Genomic DNA, 22158 nt, shown 5'->3' with positions numbered 1-22158 from the left:
GGTTTGGCCGCCTGAGGAAATGCTTTAAAGACCTTGCAGAGGGGAGGGGGCGGGCCCTACGCAAGAAGCTGCCTGGGCGAGAGAAATATCCTAGAAACAGAAATGAAGTGACAGCAACTAAGATGCAGATACAGTCTCAGCTCTTCGCCCATACGGCGCTAATGGCAGCAACGACTGGGAAATGACCTAATGACACCAGAGTATATTCACAGGCTATTTCTCTGTTAAATAAAACGCACAATGTGGGTGCAATTATGTAACATGTATGTGCATGTCAGCTGATATATAAGAATGTTGGGAAATTATGCATCACAATGTTAATAGTGCTCATTCCTGGACGATGGATAATTTTTATTGTCTCCTTTATATTTTTCTGCCCCCCCCCCCATCTCCCAATTCTTCCACGATAAATAGATATATTTATAACCAAGACCATCTTTTTCCCAATAAAGTGATAAGCTGGTTGGGTCACAAATGTCATTGCAACACATTTGTAAGCCACACTCCAAGAACTACTGTCACGCAGTAATTAGCGCCACCTGTTACACTGGCTACCACGGGGCATGAGGAACGCTGGATTCAGAAGGTCATAAAGAGATTGTTAAACTCCTTAGCTCCAGTTCAAACCCGCCCAGCAGGGAGCTGCAGGAAAGGGAGCTGGAGCCGCCCTGCCCTGCGGCCCCGGCCCCCTCCCCGCTCTCGGCCCCTCCCCGCAGGAGTCTGGGTGCCGGGTGCTCTCAGCAGCCAGCGACAGCTGTCCCTCTGGACGGCTTTGTCCAGAGGCCCCAGCGCCTCTCGGCTTCTACACCCCTGCTTCCTACAGGGAGAGGCCCAAGTGCAAAACAACAACACGACAAACACAATGGATGAGCCCTGCGCAGCCTCCAAAGGAAGAAAGGACAATGGGAGGTGATGTAAGGGCCACTGAACAGCTAGTGACTCAGCGCTTCTGCGCCATCAACACCAGCTGCAGCCGGTGGCGGCGGTGGTGGCGGTGGTGGCAGCACACAGACAGCCACACACACACACACACACACACACACACACACACACACGCACACGCACACACGCACATGCGCTGTGCAAGCATCCCACCGCCTGGGAGGGGCAAAAATCCTGACTCCTGGACTGTGCTGCAGACAAGACACCGAAGCTAAGATTTCTGCTGCTGGGAGCCTGGCAGAACCTGTGAGGCTGCTGCTTATTCCTTCCGCTTCCCGGTCACATCTTCCATCCAGACTCCCCCCCCCACCCCCCACCCCCGAAGGTGCCGACACGACACGGGTCCCTGGGGGGCGAACTTCCCAAACGGACCCGGAGTCCACCTGCAAGCACCGCGCTGCCTCATCCCGACTCTCTGGACCGGGCGATCACACGATGCAATCTGGGCGGGTGGTCCGTTTCCGTGTTGGCTCCTGGGGAGACTGGGCTGGGGGAGTCATGGGAGGGGCTGGGAAGGTTTTGCACAGACGACAGGTGGGAGGGGAATCTGTCCCATGGGATTTGACTCAGGCCATCACTCTGTCTGCAAATGAAGAGATGCATTTTTAAATTCAGCCTTAACCACAATTTGAGTCCTCGAAGTAACCCTGCCCCTGAGAACCCTGCTGATCGGGCTGGTCCCACGGGCCCACCGTTAACCACCAAATCCGCACATCGTACCAGCTCCCTCATGAGAGGTTACCCAAAAGCCACTTAATTTTAAAAAATATTTCTTATTGCCGAAACCGGTTTGGCTCAGTGGATAGAGCGTTGGCCTGCGGACTGAAAGGTCCCGGGTTCGATTCCGGTCAAGGGCATGTACCTGGGTTGTGGGCACTTCCCCAGGGGGGGATGTGCAGGAGGCAGCTGATTGATGTTTCTCTCTCATCGATGTTTCTAACTCTCTATCTCTCTCTCTTCCTCTCTGTAAAAAATCAATAAAATATATTAAAATATATATATATATATAAATATTTCTTATTGATTTCAGAGAGGAAGGGAGAGGGAGAGAGATATAAAAACATCAATGATGAGAGAGAATCATTGGTCGGCTGCCTCCTGCACGCCCCCTACTGGGGATTGAGCCTGCAACCCGGGCATGTGCCCTGACCGGGAATCAAACTGTGACCTCCTGGTTCATAGGTCGATGCTCAACCACTGAACCACACCAGCTGGGCTGGGTCTGTTATTTTTTGTTTCAGCCTCATTTAGGCACCTGATGCCATCCTCCTTGGCTGCTCCCCCAGCACAGATTCTCCCTGTATGACCCCTGCATCCCCACTCTGTCTCAGGCCACCTCGGACCAGAGTTAGAGTGTCTCCTGGCCCGCGCTCTCCGTCACAAGCCCTCACTGGTTGGTCCCTGCTCTCCGTGGGAGGGCAGTTCTTTCCTAAAGGGAGTCCGTTTCCTCTCTCTCCACCTATTCCCACTGCCAAGGCTGCTGTAGCTTTCTCAGGGGTTCTCCCAACGAGACTTCCTCTCTTGCAAGACCTGATGCCAAAGAGGACCGCCCTCCACCCCAGCCCCCTCCCCCTCTGAGGAGGGCATCCAATGACAACTTTCCTCACCAACTCCCCTCTGTCTGTTTTCCTGATCCTTCCCTACCCCTTCCTGGGTGAGAGCTCTTAAGGACTGTAAAAAACAACTTTCAGATATTGCCTTTGAAATCCTACATATGGCCTGAGTTACAACACACATGCCTCACATAAATGCACAGTGAGCCCTTACTTAATACAGGGATGGGTTCTGTGCCTGTAAGCGAAACAACATGTAAGGAAAACAAATTCCAGTTTGTGAGGCACCTCATCAACATTATAATGAAAGGACATGGACCGAACCAACTGCCGAGACCAAGGCCGTCATTCCGGGGGCCTGACGGGCTGTACTGTCGAACCCAGCACCTGCGGGGCACCCAGCATTGTCACCTACAAAGTGAAAATAGCCACGTCTGCCCCGCTCACCACAGAAGCAGCGGGGGATTTGGACACGACCGGCTCGAGTCTGCGTGGGAAAGCCGTGCGCATCTTTTCCCAACGCCCAGGCTCCGTGATGTCACAGCAGGACCCTGAAGCCAGCCACAGTGAGAGTATTTACACCATGGGAATGAGCAAGTGCTACGTACAGGCCGGGGCCTTCTCTCCTTCCCCGCCCGGAGCTTGTTATTACACACTTACCAGCCTACCAGCCGCGCATGCGATTGCAAACGCAATAAATCTCCCTGCTGCATAGTCTCTCCATCTGGGGCTTGCACTGCACGCAGACGTATTCCTGGGCGTCGCCAGCCGAGCTGTGCTGAGGGGAGGACAATAGAGTCCGTTCTCAGGGCCTGAGGAAGCACCTGTTTTCTAGAAAAAGTAATTTACCAAAACGTGGGGGAGAGGAGTGGCCTGATTCCTCAGAGTGGGACACAGCTGGGGGCTGGAGTGGGCCCCGCAGGCCAGGTGGCTTCCCATTTGCAGGCCTAGACGGGTCTCAGCTCTCGCCGGTGCCCAGAAGCCAGGAACATGCACTCCAGCACCACAGCTGTGCTCAACCCTCTGGCCTCTGCAGGCAGCAGAACCTCGGGCAGTGAAGGCCACTGCACAAGCCGGAAGCTGGGGGGCTTCAGTAGCCGTCGGGGATGGGGGACGCCTTCCTGGGAGCTGGCCAGGCCGGGAGGACCTTTGTCGCCTGCCCCCGGTAGGCATCCAGTCTAGGTTTTTGCTCATCTGGCTTCACATCCCAGTGCAAGGATGAGTGAGATTCCGAGGACAAGGCTCAGGGTGTGAAGGGCCAGTCCTGCCTGTGCCATGATGATGTTCCCTGGAGAGGGTAGGGGACAGAGAGAGCCTGTAGCTCATCAGCACAACAGCCCGTGGCAGTGACCCAGTGCGTCCAGGCTCCTGGAGGAGCATGGAGGAGCTGGGGGGGAGGAAACAGAGCCCCGCCCCCGCCCCCGCCCCCCAGGTGGACTGCGTCAGCACATCCCCGACCCCTGGGGCCCACTGGAGAACACATCACCTCGATTCCTGAGGGAGGACCGCTTTTCCAAGCCAGTCCCACTCTGTGTTCTTTATTTCTCCAGGTGCGTTTTCTTCGCGGACTCATTACCTTTCCTGAAATTAGGTCTCATCGGATTTGTTCTTTTTCTACCAGCCCGTATCGCCCCATTAACTTTCTAATACTGTTAGGGAGTCTTTCAATTATGTTAGAAATAAAGTCAGATTTGCAATCCTTAAAAAAATGTTTATTTAAATTTCCAGGCAAGTCCCCTTGACCTGGTTTCCTTTTGTCCTCTTGGGGCACAGAGTCCCTGATGACACCCCCGGACTTACCGCAGGGCCGAAGGACACCTGTGTCAAAGGGCAGGGGGCTCTGGAAACCGCGGAGGGACAGAGCCGGAGAGGAGCCGTTCCTTTCCCAGGTCACAAATGATGTGGGAGAGGTGGCCGAACACCAGCCCTGCTTGTTGTTTACTGAACATCAACTTAGAACAGTAGAGGCATGAGGAAGGGGGGATTAAATTCTCTTTTAAAGAAATGCATTTGAGCCCTATCTGGTTTGGCTCAGTGGATAGAGCGTCGGCCTGCGGACCGAAAGGTCCCAGGTTCAATTCCAATCAAGGGCATGTACCTTGGTTGCGGGCACATCCCCAGTAGGAGGTGTGCAGGAGGCAGCTGATCGATGTTTCTCTCTCATCGATGTTTCTAACTCTCTATCCCTCTCCCTCCTCTCTATAAAAAAACCAATAATATATATATATATATATATATATATATATATATATATATATATATATTTAAAAAAGAAATGCATTTGCTTTGAATGTTGGGTAAACAGCCTCTCTATTAGAGAGTAGTGATAACTTATATATTTCAACATCCAAATTTAGAAAAGTGAAATTTAAGAAGCCAAAAGCTGATAGGAATGAGGCTCAGATCAACACCTCCAATCACCCCCCTCCCCACCCCCACCCTCACCCCCACCCCCCATCCCCCACCCCCCACCCCCCGCCCCGGCATTTGTAGGCTTAAATGGTACCTTTCCCAGGAAGGAATATACCCGTCAAGAAAGACTCCTTGTGGTTAATTGGGCCCATATTCATAATCAGAGTCTAGGAGCTGCTGTCTACATGGGACTTCGCATGCACATTAAATTTCAGGAAAAGGCCACCGGCTGGGCTGCCCAGCCTCCTGCTCTGTGCTCCTGTCCCCTGAGTCAACTCTTACAGGAAAGCTCCTAGGATGGAAATCAGAGAGCTAGGACTGAGACTTCCCCCGTCCAATCAGAGCTGCACAGCTACAGCCTCATTTGCATTTGACTGACCAATCACAGGGCTCCAGTCTGACTAATCAGGACAGTGCTCTTTGGATCCATCTGTGAGGATTTGGAGTTCTTCTTTGCATAGAGAGGAACCAATCAGGAACCGGGGCAGGCATTCTTCTCTATACAAGCCAGCTTCACCTCTGCCTCAGAGGGGCACACTTTTGGTTTTCTCCGTAGGCTGTGTGTCCTTGACCTGCATACTGTTCGCCTGAATAAAACCTCTCCTTGTAGTGCACCCCAAATCGGCATGGGATTGGTGGCAGCCGCCTTTTGCGGGCAATCATGATTCCAGATCTGGAGGTAACAGGGCTTCCTACGACCGAAAGCATCTGGTTTACAGCCTTGCCCCCAGGCTGACTCTCCATGAACTCTCCCAACAGAGATCCCAGCCTCAAACTACCTTGTTGGGGCTGACAAGAACCTAATGGTTCCACTAGGCCAACTGAAACCTTTCTGAGCTTAAGCGGGTGAAGAAAGACTGTTATGTATATTACTATACTACCATCTAATGGCAAGGTGCATTAAAACATAAATGCAAGCTAGTCCAGGGGCCACTGACTACTCTTAACTTTTTGTTTTCATAGCAAATAGTTATAATGTCTCGCTCTATCCCTCCAGATAAGTCACCAAGTGGTCCCCATAGTTCATAAAAAAATGGCCCCAGATCCAAGTTCCCTGGTAGAGAGAAAGTCATGAAGTACAATTGGACTATCTGAAAAAAGAGTGTATCAGCAGCAGGAAGGACAGAAAGATTTCTAAAACACCCCAGACGTGTGAAAGCTAAGAGAAATCATTATTTAAGATAGATGTCTAAGCTTTCCTATAAATGAGAATTGAGTAACAACAGAAGGATTTGTAGAATATAGAGAAAAGGCTAAAAATAATTAAACTATAACCTTATGCAGAGACTATGCACTGTTCTAAAAATAAAGTCCCATAGAGAAAATTAAGTTTTTGCTATTTAAGAAAACGATAGCATATTACCAACCCTTTGACCTCTGTTCCTGCTAGTCAAGATTTTAGATTATTAAAATTTACTTGGGGATTTTCCTCCCCGTGTTCAATGTTGGAAGTGAAGATTGTTTAAGGAAATTTACTGAGCAATGAAAATAGACTGCACCTCCCCATTTCCACCCCCCGCCCCCCCATGCTCTCCCCTTTCTCCAAACACACAGGACACACATATCAGGGTTTTTTCCATTTCCTGAGCAGGTCCGCCTCACCAATAACTCAACTCTAATCACATCAGAAGACAGCCAGAACTCCAAGAACTTTGGGGGCACAGCTAGTTGGTCCACAGTGCATCAAGGTTTGCTGCAGACCCCCAGAGAGGGGTCCTCCGTGGGGCTGGGTGGCTGGCACAGACAGCTGACAACCAGATACCCCACCAGCTTGTATGGGACAAAATGCCATGGGAATCGTAAGCAGGATGGATCCTTAGAATCAGGATCCCCTGAAACATGGCTTCGAACACCAGTCATGCTGTGAAATCTTGAGAAACATCATTAGTAAACTCATAACCTAGACATGCATGTTGCAAGTGGATTCCGAGGGGGGAAGAGGCAGGGGTCACCATGAGACCAGAGAAAACCCTTTCTGGGTTGAGACCCACGTGGCTGTGTCCCTTCCCAATCAGCCCCCTTCCCAATCAGCCCCCTTCCCAATCAGCCCCCTTACCAATCACCCCCCTTCCCAATCAGCCCCCTTCCCAATCAACCCCCTTCCCAATCAGCACCCCTTCCCAATCAGCACCCCTTCCCAATCAACCCCCTTCCCAATCAGCCCCCCTTCCCAACCAACCCCCTTCCCAATCAGCCCCCTTCCCAATCAGCCCCCCTTCCCAATCAGCCCCCTTCCCAATCAGCCCCCTTCCCAATCAGCCCCCCTTCCCAATCAACCCCCTTCCCAATCAACCCCCTTCCCAATCAGCCCCCTTCCCAATCAGCCCCCTTCCCAATCACCCCCCCTTCCCAATCAGCACCCCTTCCCAATCAACCCCCTTCCCAATCAGCCCCCCTTTCCAATCAGCCCCCTTCCCAATCACCCCCCTTCCCAATCAACCCCCTTTCCAATCAATCCCCTTCCCAATCAACCCCCTTCCCAATCAGCCCCCTTCCCAATCACCCCCTTCCCAATCAGCCCCCTTCCCAATCAGCCCCCCTTCCCAATCAACCCCCTTCCCAATCAGCCCCCTTCCCAATCACCCCCTTCCCAATCACCCCCCTTCCCAATCAGCCCCCCTCCCAATCAGCCCCCTTTCCCAATTTTTGGAGCCCAGAGGAACCCAGACAGCTTGCTGCTAAGCTAGAACCACACCTAGAAGCACAGACCTGAACACCTCCTCCTCTCCTGGCCTCGATGTCGCACAGCACACAGAGAAGAGCCAGCCACCGGCCACATCCTCTCACCGAGTCGTTCCCTACGTGCTGTCAGCAGGTGCTCCAAGGGGGAGCTGCAGAGAACTTTAAAGAACTCAATAGCATCAGCATCACCGAAGGGCTTGTGAGAAATGCAAATTCTTGGTCCCCTTCCCCCCCAAATCCCCCTGAATCGGAAACCCCGGGGTGGGTACAGAAATCTGTGCTTTCACGACTTCTCGGGTGATTCTGATGCACACGTGAGCTTGGGGGCCACACACTGAAGAACCACGAGGAATGCAGTCTGCTCGTTAACAGATTGCACAGGAGCGTGTGACCAAGTCCAGCTAAAACCCGAAGCTCTGGAACCATCACTGTGTGGTACTACACCCAGGCTCACTCAAGGGTCAAGCGATGTCATGGGGTCCAGACCCCGGGGCGGCGCCAGCAGGTCTGCCCACCGCCTCGGCCGGTGACTGCCTGGGAACTGGAGCAGAGCTGGCGATCCACAATAGAGCCGTCCCCGGGGACGCGGTGGCTCCCTATTTTGCTTTTTAATCTTGAGGATCAGTGGTTCCCTTCCAGGTCCAGCAAGAATGGCTGGCAAGCAGCGGCCGTTGGGTGGGAAACGCGGGCTGGGACATGGAGATCGCAGGCTCGGAGGAAGCGGGGAGGCCTGCTAGCAGGCTGGGGGCCGAGATAGCGGCAGAGCCACAGCAGAGCCACAGGAAAGAACGCACAAAGCGTGTATTTTAGGGGCTTTCTTTTTTCCTGACAAACAGAAAAGGTACAGAAAAGTCTACATAGCACTTTAACTAAAACCCACATTCCCACCACCTCGCATTCGTGGCTTAACACTGTGTCAAAGTTAAAAGGCAGGTTTTTTAAATGCTGTGAAATAATTGCATATAGCAATGAGCTGGGAGCAGGTAGGAGAACAGAGGGGAGCAGAGAGAACAGGGAGAAACAAGCTAAGTATTTCTGAAAGTTTGCTGTTGTTGTTTTTTTAACAAATAATATCCTCACTCTTTGATCGGAAAACAATGAGGCTTGCGTAGCTACTGATAATAACTTGTGTGTTTGCCTCGCCGGAGGCGGGAGAGTTGGAATTTACAAATAATAAACAGCAGAAAACTAGCTGAAGAGGAAGCCAGCTCTTTTCCTTGGGAGTAAACACAACATGCTTTTGGACAAACCTCCCTCCCAGAGAAGTCAGGCTAGAGATCATGAAAACATGGGCTTTCCCATCTCTGGTTATGGAATTGGAGCCAAAGGCCCTCGCAGAGAGAACCCTCACCAAGGGCACTCCCCTCCCGGGCTCACTTGGACAGAGTCTGGTGTCACCCGCAGAGCCAGGGGGTGGAAGAGCAGGTGCTGCAGGAAGGTTCATGGGCCACTGGGGCTGGGTCCCAGGGTGGGAGAGGATGGAAGCGTCAAGGTTGGAGGGCCCACCCTCGCTGGTTTGGCTCAGTGGATAGAGTGTCGGGCTGTGGACTGAAGGGTCCTGGGTTCGATTCATGCCCAGGTTGTGGGCTCAATCCCCAATCTGGGGTGTGCAGTAAGCAGCCGATCAATGATTCCCTCTCGTCATTGATGTTTCTATCTCTCTCTTCCTCTCCCTTCCTCTCTGAAATCAATAAAATGTATGTATATATATATATATATATATATATATATACACACACACACACACACACACACACACACACACACATATATATGTGTGTGTATATATATATATATATATATATATATATATATATATATATATAGTTGGAGGGCTTGCCACCAAAAAGGTCAAAGTCACATGCTGATGAGCTGGCCAGGGAGCAAGCGGGAGGGACTGTCATCTTTGCTCCACTCCCACCAGTTCTGCAGCCTCCATGGCAGGCCCTGTGGCCACATGTAGAACCTACATGTGAGATCACCTGTGCACTGAAGGCGGCCCTCATTCCATCCAAGAAGGGAAAATACGTATTAAAATATGCTGGGGTCCAACCCCAGCGGGTCCAGGGGTCCCCAAAGGTGTGGACTGAGTCGGCGAAGAAGGAATGACACGGAGACAACGTTCAGTTGATCAGCAGCCTAGCCAGGATCTCTAGCCAGGATCTCCAGCCAAGTTCTGGTCTGGATCTCCAGCCAAGTTCTGGTTCGGATCTCCAGCAAAGTTCTGGTTAGGATCTCCAGCCAGGTTCTGTGTCCATGTTCTCTTGTTAGGCTCTCCAGGTTCTCCAGCCAGGTTCTGTAGCCATGTTCCCTTGCTAGGTTCTTCAGCCAGGTTCTGTCCAGGTTCTCCAGCCAGGTTCAGTCACCAGGTTCTAGTCAGGTTCTCTTGCCAATTTCTGTAGTCAGGTTCAGTCCAGGATCTTTTGCCATGTTCTCTCCAGCGAAGTTCTTCTGTCTGTGTAGGTTCTGTCTTCTTACATCTGTATTTATACCAGTTGATTCCAATCCTATCAATCTCTATTCCAAAGGTTAGGGCATTTCTTATCTCCATTCCAGGGAGTAAAGATTATGTAGCTTAAGCATGATTGTTCGTAGTTAAAGTGATTAATTACCCACCTGGCACTTAGTTAAGAGGTTTTATTCCCTCCCTAACTTCAGGGGAAAATCCCTACCTGGGGAAACAACCTTTCTCAGAGACCTTGGTTAAAACACATAGTGCCAAGAAGGTGAGCAAACATATTAAGAACAGTATGCTATATATGCCAGGTCCCTTGAAACAGCAAGCATGGACGGGCTCCCGGCAAATATACTCCCCCTCCCCTTGTACCCCACCTGAGGGCCTCATCCTTGCTTTAGTTTAGCCAAACCCACTTCCCCTGCAGGAGGGGGCAGGGGGTCTTGTGGCTGTACAAGAGGACCAGCGGGGGGGACATCCAGACTCAGCATCCACTGGGTACCTATTGGTCAATTGAACGTTTTCACTGGAGAATTTTACAAAGTTAATCATGCAGCCCAGCTGGCAGCCTCAGCTCACCTCCCTGCAGCCCCACCTCCAGGTGCACAGTGCGGTCCCGCAGCCAGAGAAATGCTGCATGCCCTCACAGCTCAGTGAGGACCAAGTGCACCCACTCCCCACCCACCACACGCACATGCACACGCACACGCACACACACATGCATGCACACGCACATGCACACACGCACACACATGCATGCACACGCACATGCACATGCACACATACACGCACACGCACACGTGGTGTTTCTTCCCACATCCTTCAGAAGCTCATCAGCGCCATGGAAGCCTTTCGGCTGCGGCCAGAGCCCACTGCCAAGGAAACCTGCAGAAGCATTCGAGCTAATTAAAAACCAGTGACAAGAAATGGTTTTTCCACCTGGTTTCCTGTGGGAAAAATAGTCCTGGGGGCGGGGAAAGCAGCACATAGAATACCTGTGTGTGTGTGTGGCCGGGGGTGCGGGGGGGAGAGAGAGGGGGGCGGGGGATGCCTTGTTCATATCTCAATTAGAAATGTATTCGTTCAGTCAATAAACTCTTTGACACCTGCTATGGGGAAAGCTCTGTGCTAGATTCTGTTAACAAACACGAGTGAGACCCAGGCCCTGACTGCCAGGAGCTCACAATCTAGAGGAGAAAACCACACATAAAAACTAGAAAATCGTATTATAAGTTCAATAATAAAGGCTCATTCATCTACTCGACAGATTCATCGTGCGCAATGTGCCTGCTTCACGTACAAGCAAACAATTTGAGAGCACCGAGGCCAGATGTGACTACCATTCCTCTTTCAGACGTGGAGGGTGTGCTCGCAGGGGTCCCATCACACACTCTTTAAGGATAAGGTTCGTATCTGCTTGTCCACCTGTCAGAGCAGGTGCCTGCCCAGCAAACATTCAATAAACACTGCTTTCTGAGAATGGGTTTCCTGTCCTGTTACTTGCTAGGCAGTTTCAACCTAATCTTTCTTTGCCATTTATTCATTGACTAGAGGCCTGGTGCACAAAATTCGTGCACTGGGGGGGGGGGTCCCCCAGCCTGGCCTGTGCCCTCTCACAGTGCAGGAGCCCCGCGATCAATCGCCCCAAAGAGGTAGGCCCCAACCATCCATCCCACACTCCTAGATGGATCGCCCCAAAGAGGTAGGCCGAAGCCGGGGGTCCCGCCTCGATGCCATGCACACAGCATCAAATCCCCACCCATCCTCACGTGCCCACTGTGCACGCAGCCTCCTGGTGATGGATTGTGGGATTGTGACAGCGTGAGGACATCAATGGCGTGAGGGCGTGACGACCACCTAGGCCAGTGGTCGGCAAACCGCGGCTCACAAGCCACATGCGGCTCTTTGGCCCCTTGAGCGTGGCTCTTCCACAAAATACCACGTGCGGGCACTCACGTACAGTGCGATTGAAACTTCATGGCCCATGTGCAGAAGTCAGTTTTCGGCCTGGGCGAGTCTATTTTGAAGAAGTGGCGTTAGAAGAAGTAGGGGGTGTCGGTCGGTCGGTCGGGCGACGGGAGACGCGGTGCAGGCGGGCCACCAGGTAGGATATGTAGCGCGGGGGAGGGGCACGCAATTCATGCATGAGTTGAGTGAGCCGGTCAGTCCGCAGTCTCATGTGCAGTGGTTAGTGCTAGTCGCATCCTCAAATCGCACGCGGGTGACAAAAGTACCTACCTACTCGAAGCAAAAAGTTACCTGTATTTTTCCAACCGGCTGCAAATCCTACAGGTATTTTTGTCGTCAATTTAAGAATTGTAATTCTTTTGTGTTGGTGGCTTTATTATTATAAAATGAAACATTTTTTTAGGTGCCCTGTTTGAGATGGCTACAAAGAAGAAGCAAAGAAAAACGGAAGACGAAAACCGTGAATTTAAAGTTGAATTTAAAGTTGAATGTACCTACCTATATAGTTTAAGTTTAAAAAATTTGGCTCTCAAAAGAAATGTCAATCATTGTACTGTTGATATGTGGCTCTGTTGACTAATGAGTTTGCCGACCACTGACCTAGGCTATCATTAGAACAGATTCTATACACACTTAATGAGCACGTACAATATGCTGGAACAAGGACTACAAACACCAGAAGCTCTCTGGTTCTGCTGGGGGGCAGGGAGACAAGGAAATCGCCACCATCCAATGGGGCAAACAGTCTTTCATGAGCACGGGATCCCGTGAAGGGTGCACAGAGGAGGGGCCAGAGGGGAAGGGTCTGGGAAGGCTTTCTGAGACATGAAATCCAAACCGGGTCTCAAAGGAGCCTGCATGGCACTAAAACCAAGTCGTGTGTGTGTCAGAGGGGCCGCGTTCAGGCAGGGAGGGCGGCGCTGGAAAGGCCTGGAGGGAGACGCAGCGTGGACACGTGGGGACCTCCACCCAGGTCGAGCTCCTGAGCCGCGCCCTTCCCAACACTGGATCTTGTCCGACTTGCTTTGGTTTCTAGCAAGTGTCCTTCATTAATCAAGTTCTTGAGAGGAGGGTGTAGTGACCAGGGTGCCAATTTCTTTTGTATAAAAATGTATTGATTTCAACGAGAGAGAGAAACATCGGTGATGAGAATCACTAATCGGCTGCCTCCTGCACGCCCCCTACTGGGGATGGAGCTCACAACCCGGGCATGTGCCCTGACCGGGAATGGAATTGTGACCTCCTGGTTCATAGGTCAATGCTCAACCGCTGAGCCACGCCAGCCGGGCAAGGCTGCCAATTTCTTAAGTCAGAGCGATCTGGCTGGTGGGCCAGATGTTCCTGTGGCAGGGAAATCTGGATACACGCAGGGGGCTGCTGGCTGAGCATGAAATCAGAGCAAGTTGCAGGGCTGACGATCTTGTCATCACCTGATGACAGCCAGTGTGTCTCCAGCGCACCTCTGTCCCCTCCCTCTGCAGCTGGGCTTCCAGGACGGCTCCTCTCTCCCCTCCTCGCTCACCCCCACTTCCCCTGGGGCCTGGATTCTACCCCCCGCCCCCCAGCTTCTCCCCTGATGCTGCCTTCACCTGGGTCACAAACGCTCTCTTTGCTGCTCAATTCAGGATTCCTTTGAGACCTTCCCATTCATGGTGGCTCTGCAGCTTCTGACCCCGACGCCTTCTCTCCTCCCGCCACACCCACATCCCCCTCCTCCCTGTTGCCCTCTTGTGCTTCCGGCTGCTGCTTCTCAGGCCCCTTCGCATCTTGCTTTTTTTCTGCCAAGCCTGCGGTGACGGCTTCCCTCCTTATTCTCCCCACAGATGGGTCACAGCTTCGGCTGCTGTCTTTTTGTATTGTCTAAAGATTCCCACATCGCCATCTGTGGCTCAAATGGCTTTTTAAAAAATTGTGATGAAATACACAAAACGTAAGTGTACCATCATAACCACTTTTGGGTTCTTTTTATCACAACAATGTCTCTTAAAGGAGACTTTTATTTTCTCTTTTTTTTCCAATTACAGTTTACAGTCAATATGATTTTGTATTAGTGTCAGATGTACAGCATAATGGTTAAACAGTCATGTACTTTACAAAGTGTCACAACCATTTTTATTTTATTTTAAATACATATTTTATTGATTTTTAGAGAAGAGAGGAAGGGAGAGGGAGAGAGATAGAAACATCAATGAGAAAGGACTATCATTGATCGGCTGCCTCCTGCACAGGGATTGAGCCTGCAACCCGGGCATGTGCCCTGACCAGGAATTGAACCGGTGACCCCTTGGTTCCTAGGTCGATGCTCAACGCTGAGCCACACTGGACGGGTTCACAACCATTTTTAGGGTACAGTTTAGTGACTCTAAATACATTCACATTGTTATGTAAGCATCGCCACTGCCCAGCTCCAGAACGCTCTGTCCCCTTGTAAACCTGAAACACCGGTTAGGCAGTCACTCCTCCGGCCCCAACCCCTGGCAGCCACCATCCTCCTTCCTGTCTCTGTGAGCCTGACTTCTCTAGGCACCTCCTGTAAGTGGCATCATATAGAGTTTCTCTTTTTGTTACTGACTTTTATCACTTAACATAATGTCCTCAAGGTTCAGCCGTGATGCAGCATGGGCCAGAATTTCCTGCCTTGTGAAGGCTGAGTTATATTCCACTGCATATACACAGCTCATTTTGCTTATCCATTCATCCACCCACGGGTGCTGGCATTGCTTCCACCTGTTGGCTGTTGTGAATAATGCTGCTATGAACATGGGTGTGTAATAAGACCCTGCTTTCAGTTCTGTGGACCCAGAAGTGGGATTGCTGGATTGCATTACAGTTCCATTGTTTACATTTTTTATTTATTATTTTGTTATTCCTCACCTGAGGATATTTTTCCATTGATTTTTAGAGAGTGGAAGGGAGGGGGAGAAAGAGAGAGAGAGAGAGAGAGAGGAACATCGATGTGAGAGAGACACATCCATTGGTTGCCTCCCACATGCACCCCAAACCGGGGCCAGGGGTCAAGCCTGCAACTGAGGTACGTGCCCTTGACCAGAATCAAACCCAAGACCCTTGGTCTGCGGGGAGAGGCTCCATCCTCTGAGCCAAACCAGCTAGGACTACCGTTCTACTTTTAACATTTGGAGGAACTGTCATACTGTTTGCCACAGTAGCTACATAATGTTATATTCTCACCAACAACACAGAAGGGTCCCAATTTCCCTACATCTTCGCCAACACTTGTTATTTTCTATTTTGTTTTAATTAGCCATCTTAATGGGTGTGAGATTCAGGTGGCTTTTACCAACTCTGGTCTTGCATAGTCAGCTGCCTCCTGGACTTCTTCATCCCAGAGAACCTTGAACTCAACTTGCCCCAAACGAATCTTTCCCCCCAAACCTGATGCCCCTGGTGTTCCCCGTCCTGGCAAACACCACCACCAGCCCCCAAGGACCACAGCTGGAGACCCGGCTGTTCTCGTCAATTCCAGTTTGATGACTCCGGCTCCCTCGCCTGTTTAAAACCCTTCCCCAGTGTCTCAGAATAAAGTCCCAGGTCTTAAGAGTGGCGAGTTCGATGGCCTGGCCCCTTACGATCTGGTTATAAAATCTTCTGGTTCGCCGGAACCGGTTTGGCTCAGTGGATGGAGCGTCGGCCTGCGGACTGAAGGGTCCCGGGTTCGATTCCGGTCGAGGGCATGTGCCTGGGTTGCGGGCATATCCCCAGTAGGAGATGTGCAGGAGGCAGCTGATCGATGTTTCTCTCTCATCGATGTTTCTAACTCTCTATCCTTCTCCCTTCCTCTCTGTAAAAAATCAATAAAATATATTTAAAAAAAAAAAAAATCTTCTGGTTCAAGCCTTATGCCTTATCACTTCCTGACCTTGTCATTTGAGCTCATACTGAATTATGCTTAATTATGCTCCAGTGAGAAATAATTACAATTCCTCTCACCAGGAGTTCTAGATCTGGTGCATCCTCCCCCTCTCCGGCTTCCCCTCTTGCCCAACCGTCTCTGGGTCCCTTCCCTCCCTGAACTGGGCTGGGTGCTCCTCCCAGGGCTCCCACCGCCCCCTGGGCTGGCTCCACCATCGCTCTCGCCACCCTGCCCTCTCCCCCAGGCTGTGGGCACTTTTAGGCTCTGGATCGTAATCTATCTTTGGATCCCTAGCGTCTAGCACTGAGTTTGGCACATATTCAGGGCCTGTCTGGGTGGTCAAGGGCGGCTTCTTGGAGGAGAGGACAGCCTGAGTCCTACTTAAGGGCCAACAATTGGCCAGATGAAAACAGCTCGAGAAATATCTTTTTTAAAAAACATATTTTATTGATTTTTTTACAGAGAGGAAGGGAGAGGGATAGAGAGTTAGAAACACTGATGGGAGAGAAACATCGATCGGCTGCCTCCTGCACACCCCCTACTGGGGATGTGCCCACAACCAAGGTACATGCCCTTGACTGGAATTGAACCTGGGACCTTTCAGTCCACAGGCTGACGCTCTATCTCCTGAGCCAAACCGGTTAGGGCTCGAGAAATATCTTAAGCAAGGGAGGCAACAGGCAAGGATGTCGGTGTGTGGTACAGACGATGCACCAGAGAAGTTGCTCAAGGTCATTCAAGGCGGCCAGAGCACATGGCATCCGGTGACCAGAGGCAAGCCTGGGGCACATTTGCCAACAGACTCAGGCAGCTCGGTCCAAGGCACCCAAGTCTGGAACTATTATATGAGACCAGTGAGGGGTGGCCCAGGAGCACCAGCACTCACAGTTAAAATGGGGAGCAAATGATCGATGATAGACAAATGTGTTAACCCCCCAGAGTATATGTGTTTGAATTAAGTGACAGATGGGCCATTCGCATGGAAATCCTCATCACATACTGGTGAATTGAACTGATTAAAGCATTAGGATAAAATAATATTAGTAATAATCAAATACATAATATACATTAACATACGATAAAATAATATCAATAAAGCTACGAGATCTATCTGTGACCCTCCAGGGACTCGGTCAGAGGCTGAGGAGATAGGATGAGCTCAGGAGAGACTGGGGTCCTGAGACGGGGACCCACCAGTTCTGACTGCGCTCTGAGGGTCAGAGGTCAGGAGGGGAAAGGAGCAGAAACAGGAAGGTGGGGAGCAAGAGAGAAGGGCTCAGAGTGGGCAGAGGAGAGCACTGATGGGGGGCGGGTGCTTGGGAGTCATCCTGCAGAGTTAAACCTTCGCACAGCGGTCTGTCGGGGACCAAAAACCTGAACAGTGGGAGGTGAAGCCTGGACGTGCTGTCACGTGTGGCCACGCCTTACACCAGCCACAGGCCTTACACCAGCCACGGGCCTTACACCAGACACGGACCTTACACCGGCCACGGGCCTTACACCAGACACGGGCCTTACACCGGCCACGGACCTTACACCGGCCACGGGCCTTACACCAGCCAAGGACCTTACGCCGGCCATGGGCCTCACACTGGGCCACGGGCCTTACACCGGCCACGGGCCTTACACCAGGCCATGGGCCTCACACTGGGCCACGGGCCTTACACCGGGCCATGGGCCTCACACTGGGCCACGGGCCTTACACCAGCCACAGGCCTTACGCCGGCCATGGGCCTCACACTGGGCCCTGGGCCTTACACAGGACCCCAGCACGGGTAAGAGGCTGCTGAATTCCAACTTGTGTTCCTCCCGGCAACGTCTCCCCTAAATTGACCTTCAACATACTGTGTCCCCCGCTGGGTCTTTGTTCTTTATACTTGTCATCTGCCTCCGCCCCCTTTCTCACCTGCCACTCAGCCCCCATCTTTCTCTCTTCTTACCCAAAGAGTTATAAAGGGAGCTCCCCCCCCCCAAATGTATACACATTAACAGCGGAGAGCTCCATTTTGAAAATGAAATGTATTTGATAAACACCGCCTTTATAATCGTTCCAAGTGCGTGCTTAAATCTGGGGGGGGGACAGCCTATACTGACTTGATAAGTCCGTCCCTTCACTTACATCATCAGGGGTATTTTGACCTGTGCCCACCAGCTTCCAGAGCCGCCTGCCCCTCGCTGGTCCCGCTCATCCTAACCCACCTCCCTGCACCCACACCCACCGTCCGACTCTGGGGGAGACGGTCCCTGGGCTTTCCTCATCCCCCCAACATAACCGAGAAGCCTCTGCTGACCGGAGTCCTTGCTGCCCAGACTGGAGCAAGAGGAAGGGAGCAGAGATGGCCTGCTCGGCCCTATCAGCGCCGCCCGAGAGCCCGGGAAGGCGGGCCATGGTGATGACAGAAGCCCGCACAGTGGCACCACCACCGCAGCCGAAAATAGAGGCCCGGCCACAGAATGGCGGTCAGCTCAGGCGTTGGCCCCACATGAAAAGCTCCCTGGTGAAGCCACGCCCTCCACGGAGGCAGCTCAGAAAGGCTGGGAGAGAGAGAAGTCTTTTCTGGGAATGGGAATGTGGAGGCCACATCCCAGGCTGCGGAGAAACCAAGTTCGGGGCACAGACACGGCGCCGGCCCGCTTCCCACGCCGCCCCCTGCCGGCGGCTGCGGGAACTGCAGGCCTCCCCGGCGTCGAGCGTTCACTCCTGCAGGGATCCTGGGAGGCAGGAGGCACATCCGTCCTGGATGAGGCTGTGGTTAGGATGGAAGACCAAAGTCATGGGCCACTTTCTGTGAATGCAAGAGAGACAGGGGTGCGAGCCAGAATCCCGACATACTCTCCACCTTCCGTGCAGCACCAAGTTCTCCCCATTCCAACCCCAAATACTCCTGAGATCCACCCACTTCTCTCTAGTTCCACCTCTTTGTCGCCTGGTCCAAACCACCCTCTCGCCCGGCCCCTTCCTACATATTTTTCTTTCTTTTAATTCAAAGCAGCCTGCTTAGAGTCAGGCAGGGTTCAGACCAAGCTCCCCCCCTCTACCTGTGCCCTCTCCTCCTCACGCTCACATCCACACAAATCCTCTTTCTTTCTTTCTTTTTCTTTGTTAATCCTCACCCGAGGATATTTTTTTCCCCTTTTTTCTTTTTTGTTGTTGAAAGTATTACATATGTCTCCCTTTTCCCCCCATTGACCCTCTCCAGCCCACCCCGTCTCCCCCTCCCCACCCCAGGCCTGCACCACCCTACTGTCTGTGTCCAGGGGTTATGCACATATAAATACAAGGTCTTTAGTTGATTATCTCCCACCTACCCACCTTCCCCTGCCTTCCCTCTGAGATTCCCCAGTCTGTTCCATGCTTCCGTGTCTCTGGTTCAGTCCGTTCATCAGTTTATTTTGTTGATTAGATTCCACATATGAGTGCGATCATGTGACACTTGTCTTTCTCTGACTGGCTTGTTTCACTTAGCATGATACTCTCCAGGTCCCTCCGTGCTGTCTCAAAGGGCAAGAGATCCTTCCTTTTTGCTGCTGCGTAGTATTCCACTGTGTAGATGTACCACAGCTTTTTTATCCACTCGTCTACGGATGGGCACTGGGGCTGTTTCCAGATCTCAGCTATTGTAAATTGTGCTGCTAGGAACATAGGGGTGCTGACATTCTTTCTGATTGGTGCTTCGGGTTTCTTAGGATATAGTCCTAGAAGTGGGGTCACTGGGTCAAATGGCAGCTCCATATTTAATTTTTTGAGGAAACTCCATACTGTTCTCCACAGTGGCTGCCCCACACAAATCTTCTTTCAACCCCCACGTGAGACAAGCTCTTTCTTGCTTCAGAACTCGCTTCTCTGCCTTCTGTTGAGCACAGTCTCCCTGATCGACACCCTCAATCTCGCTAACCCCAGGCCCCTGCGAATGGCAGCTCAGACGCCACTTCATCAGGGAAGCCTTCCCGGACTGCAGGTCACAGGTCCTTCTGCTCTAAAATTGCTCATGCTTTTCATCTCAGTTTAATTGCATATGTGTGCATCGGTTCATTAATGCCTCCTCCCCACGGAGCCCATAAACTCAGCATGGCATCACCAATGCCTCTCATGGTAACCGGCACGAGTGAAGCCTGAATAAGTGTTTGTGGGGTGAACTGGAGGGGCCTGTGGACCTCTCGTGTGGAAGAAGGGAACACGTTGGTTGGCAGTAAAACAGGGCCAGGGCCCTGCCACTTGGTGAGATGCTTTAACCACAGTGGCATCTCTGCCTCAGTGACATTGTTCCCTCCTGGTGGACAGTCCCCTAGTCGGTCACTGGGCCGGGGAGAGGAGGCTAATGGCCCGGGGGGCGCACGGAGCAGAGAGCAGGGAAGGGAGTAGGGAGACACCATTACAGTTAAGCCCCTGGTCCGATGACCTTTGAAATCTTGAAGTACTTGCAGCAGGTTTGTTTTTGTTTTTTAATATATTTTTTTGATTTTTTACAGAGAGGAAGGGAGAAGGAGAAGGATAGAGAGTTAGAAACATCGATGAGAGAGAAACATTGATCAGCTGCCTCCTGCACACTCCCTACTGGGGATGTACCGGCAACCAACCTACATGCCTTTGACCGGAATCAAACCTGGGACCCTTCAGTCCGCAGGTCAACGCTCTATCCACTGAGCCAAACCGGTCAGGGCCTTGCTCCAGGTTTTAGAGTGAATGATGCTGTGTGTACACTGCAGGGAGAGGGGGAGAACATAGGCACCCACTTCCATTTCCTGGGGCTTTGGCTGGAGGTTATACCTGCCCTTGACCTCCAGAGGGCACCCAGGGTCAGCAGAACCCAGTGGGAAAGCTGCGGAGGTCAAAGCCAGGGCCTGTGGAGCAGTCCGGCGGGGGAGGGTAGGAGCGTGTCCCCTGTGTCGCTCTGCAGTGCCCAGTGGGTAGCTTGGCCACTTGGTTGGTAGAACACACAGCAACACGAGTGCGTGTAGTGGTCATTTGCTTTTCTAATTGCCCAGCAATAATGAGGGAGTGGCAATGATGGGGGTTGGAATTTCAAGGGATTCACCATAGGAAGGTGGAATATTATTCACTTATTTACAGAGCTTTTATTAGGTACCTCCATGCACATAAAACAATCGGTAGCAGTGCAAGGTTGCCATATGAATGGAATAAACAGATTACAGGCTGCTGCAGCCGGAGGCGGCTTTTAACACATAAAACTTCTAATGAAGTGTTATGCCTAATGAGAAGAATGACACGGGTATAATTTCTTCTTTAAGGATAATGCCAACGATGGCAATTTTAAGTGAAGTATGTACCCTGACGAGTTTTATCCTCTGGCTTTGAAGCAGGTCATTTTCTTGGCCACCAACTGACCCTGCTGTGAGCGTCAATCAGCGAGCCACGCCAGCACCATCACCTTCAAGATTAACATTTAGAAAATGATAAATGAAATAAGAACATTTGAGCTCAAAAGATCTTCGTGGATCTTTTTTCTTTTGCAATTACTTGCACTGTTCTTTGGAAGATGGGTAGCTATTCTATGCTACTGCGCAGTACAAACTTATCTTTTCTTATATGCAAAGCATTGGAGAAAGCGGCAGGCCACTGCCAAAAACTCTAGATAGATAATAGACAGACAGACAGACAGACAGACAGATCATCTTTTACAAATCGGCAATCATAGCACCCCATATGGATGAGCAAAATGCGTCCGGATCATTGAGAAATTTCAGGGTGTCACTGTTGTTCACTCTCTAAATATGTGAGTGTTTCAGATAAAACTGTGGTTCCCTTTTTACTGACATGTTTACAATTTCTTTGTCTGGACAGAAAAGAGGAAGGACTACCATATGATTACGCTTCCTTAAACGATGACATGGCAAAATGTGCGAAGTCCAACAGGAAAAGAAAACAATTACACGTTTTTCATGCAGCTTCTTGTGGAAAGACCTTCTGGAGGGAAGGCAGACCTTTCGAAGCTGGGCTTTTCGATGCAACCTGGCTGGCACCAACAAGGACACTGGTGAACTATGTGAACTGATATGTCAACAGGGATCCACTTGAGTTGAAATTGTTTATTTCGCGAGGAAAACAATGTCCCCAAATATCCAACCATTGCTGTGAACACTGATACCGTTGCCATGGAGATAATGAATCAAACGCCGGAATGCGTTTTCTGCCCAGGGAAACGGCCCATCCTGCTGTCTGTCTTCAGCAGGTCCTTGGGGGGAGAACCAACCACATCCTGCCTCCACCTGCCCAGGTCGTTGGCACAGAGCTGTGTCACGGGGCAGGCACAAAG

This window comes from Myotis myotis, unplaced genomic scaffold (assembly GCF_014108235.1).
Source record: "Myotis myotis isolate mMyoMyo1 unplaced genomic scaffold, mMyoMyo1.p scaffold_m19_p_21, whole genome shotgun sequence".
In the NCBI taxonomy this organism is placed as follows: Eukaryota; Metazoa; Chordata; class Mammalia; order Chiroptera; family Vespertilionidae; genus Myotis; species Myotis myotis.
This window is presented reverse-complemented; position numbering follows the sequence as displayed.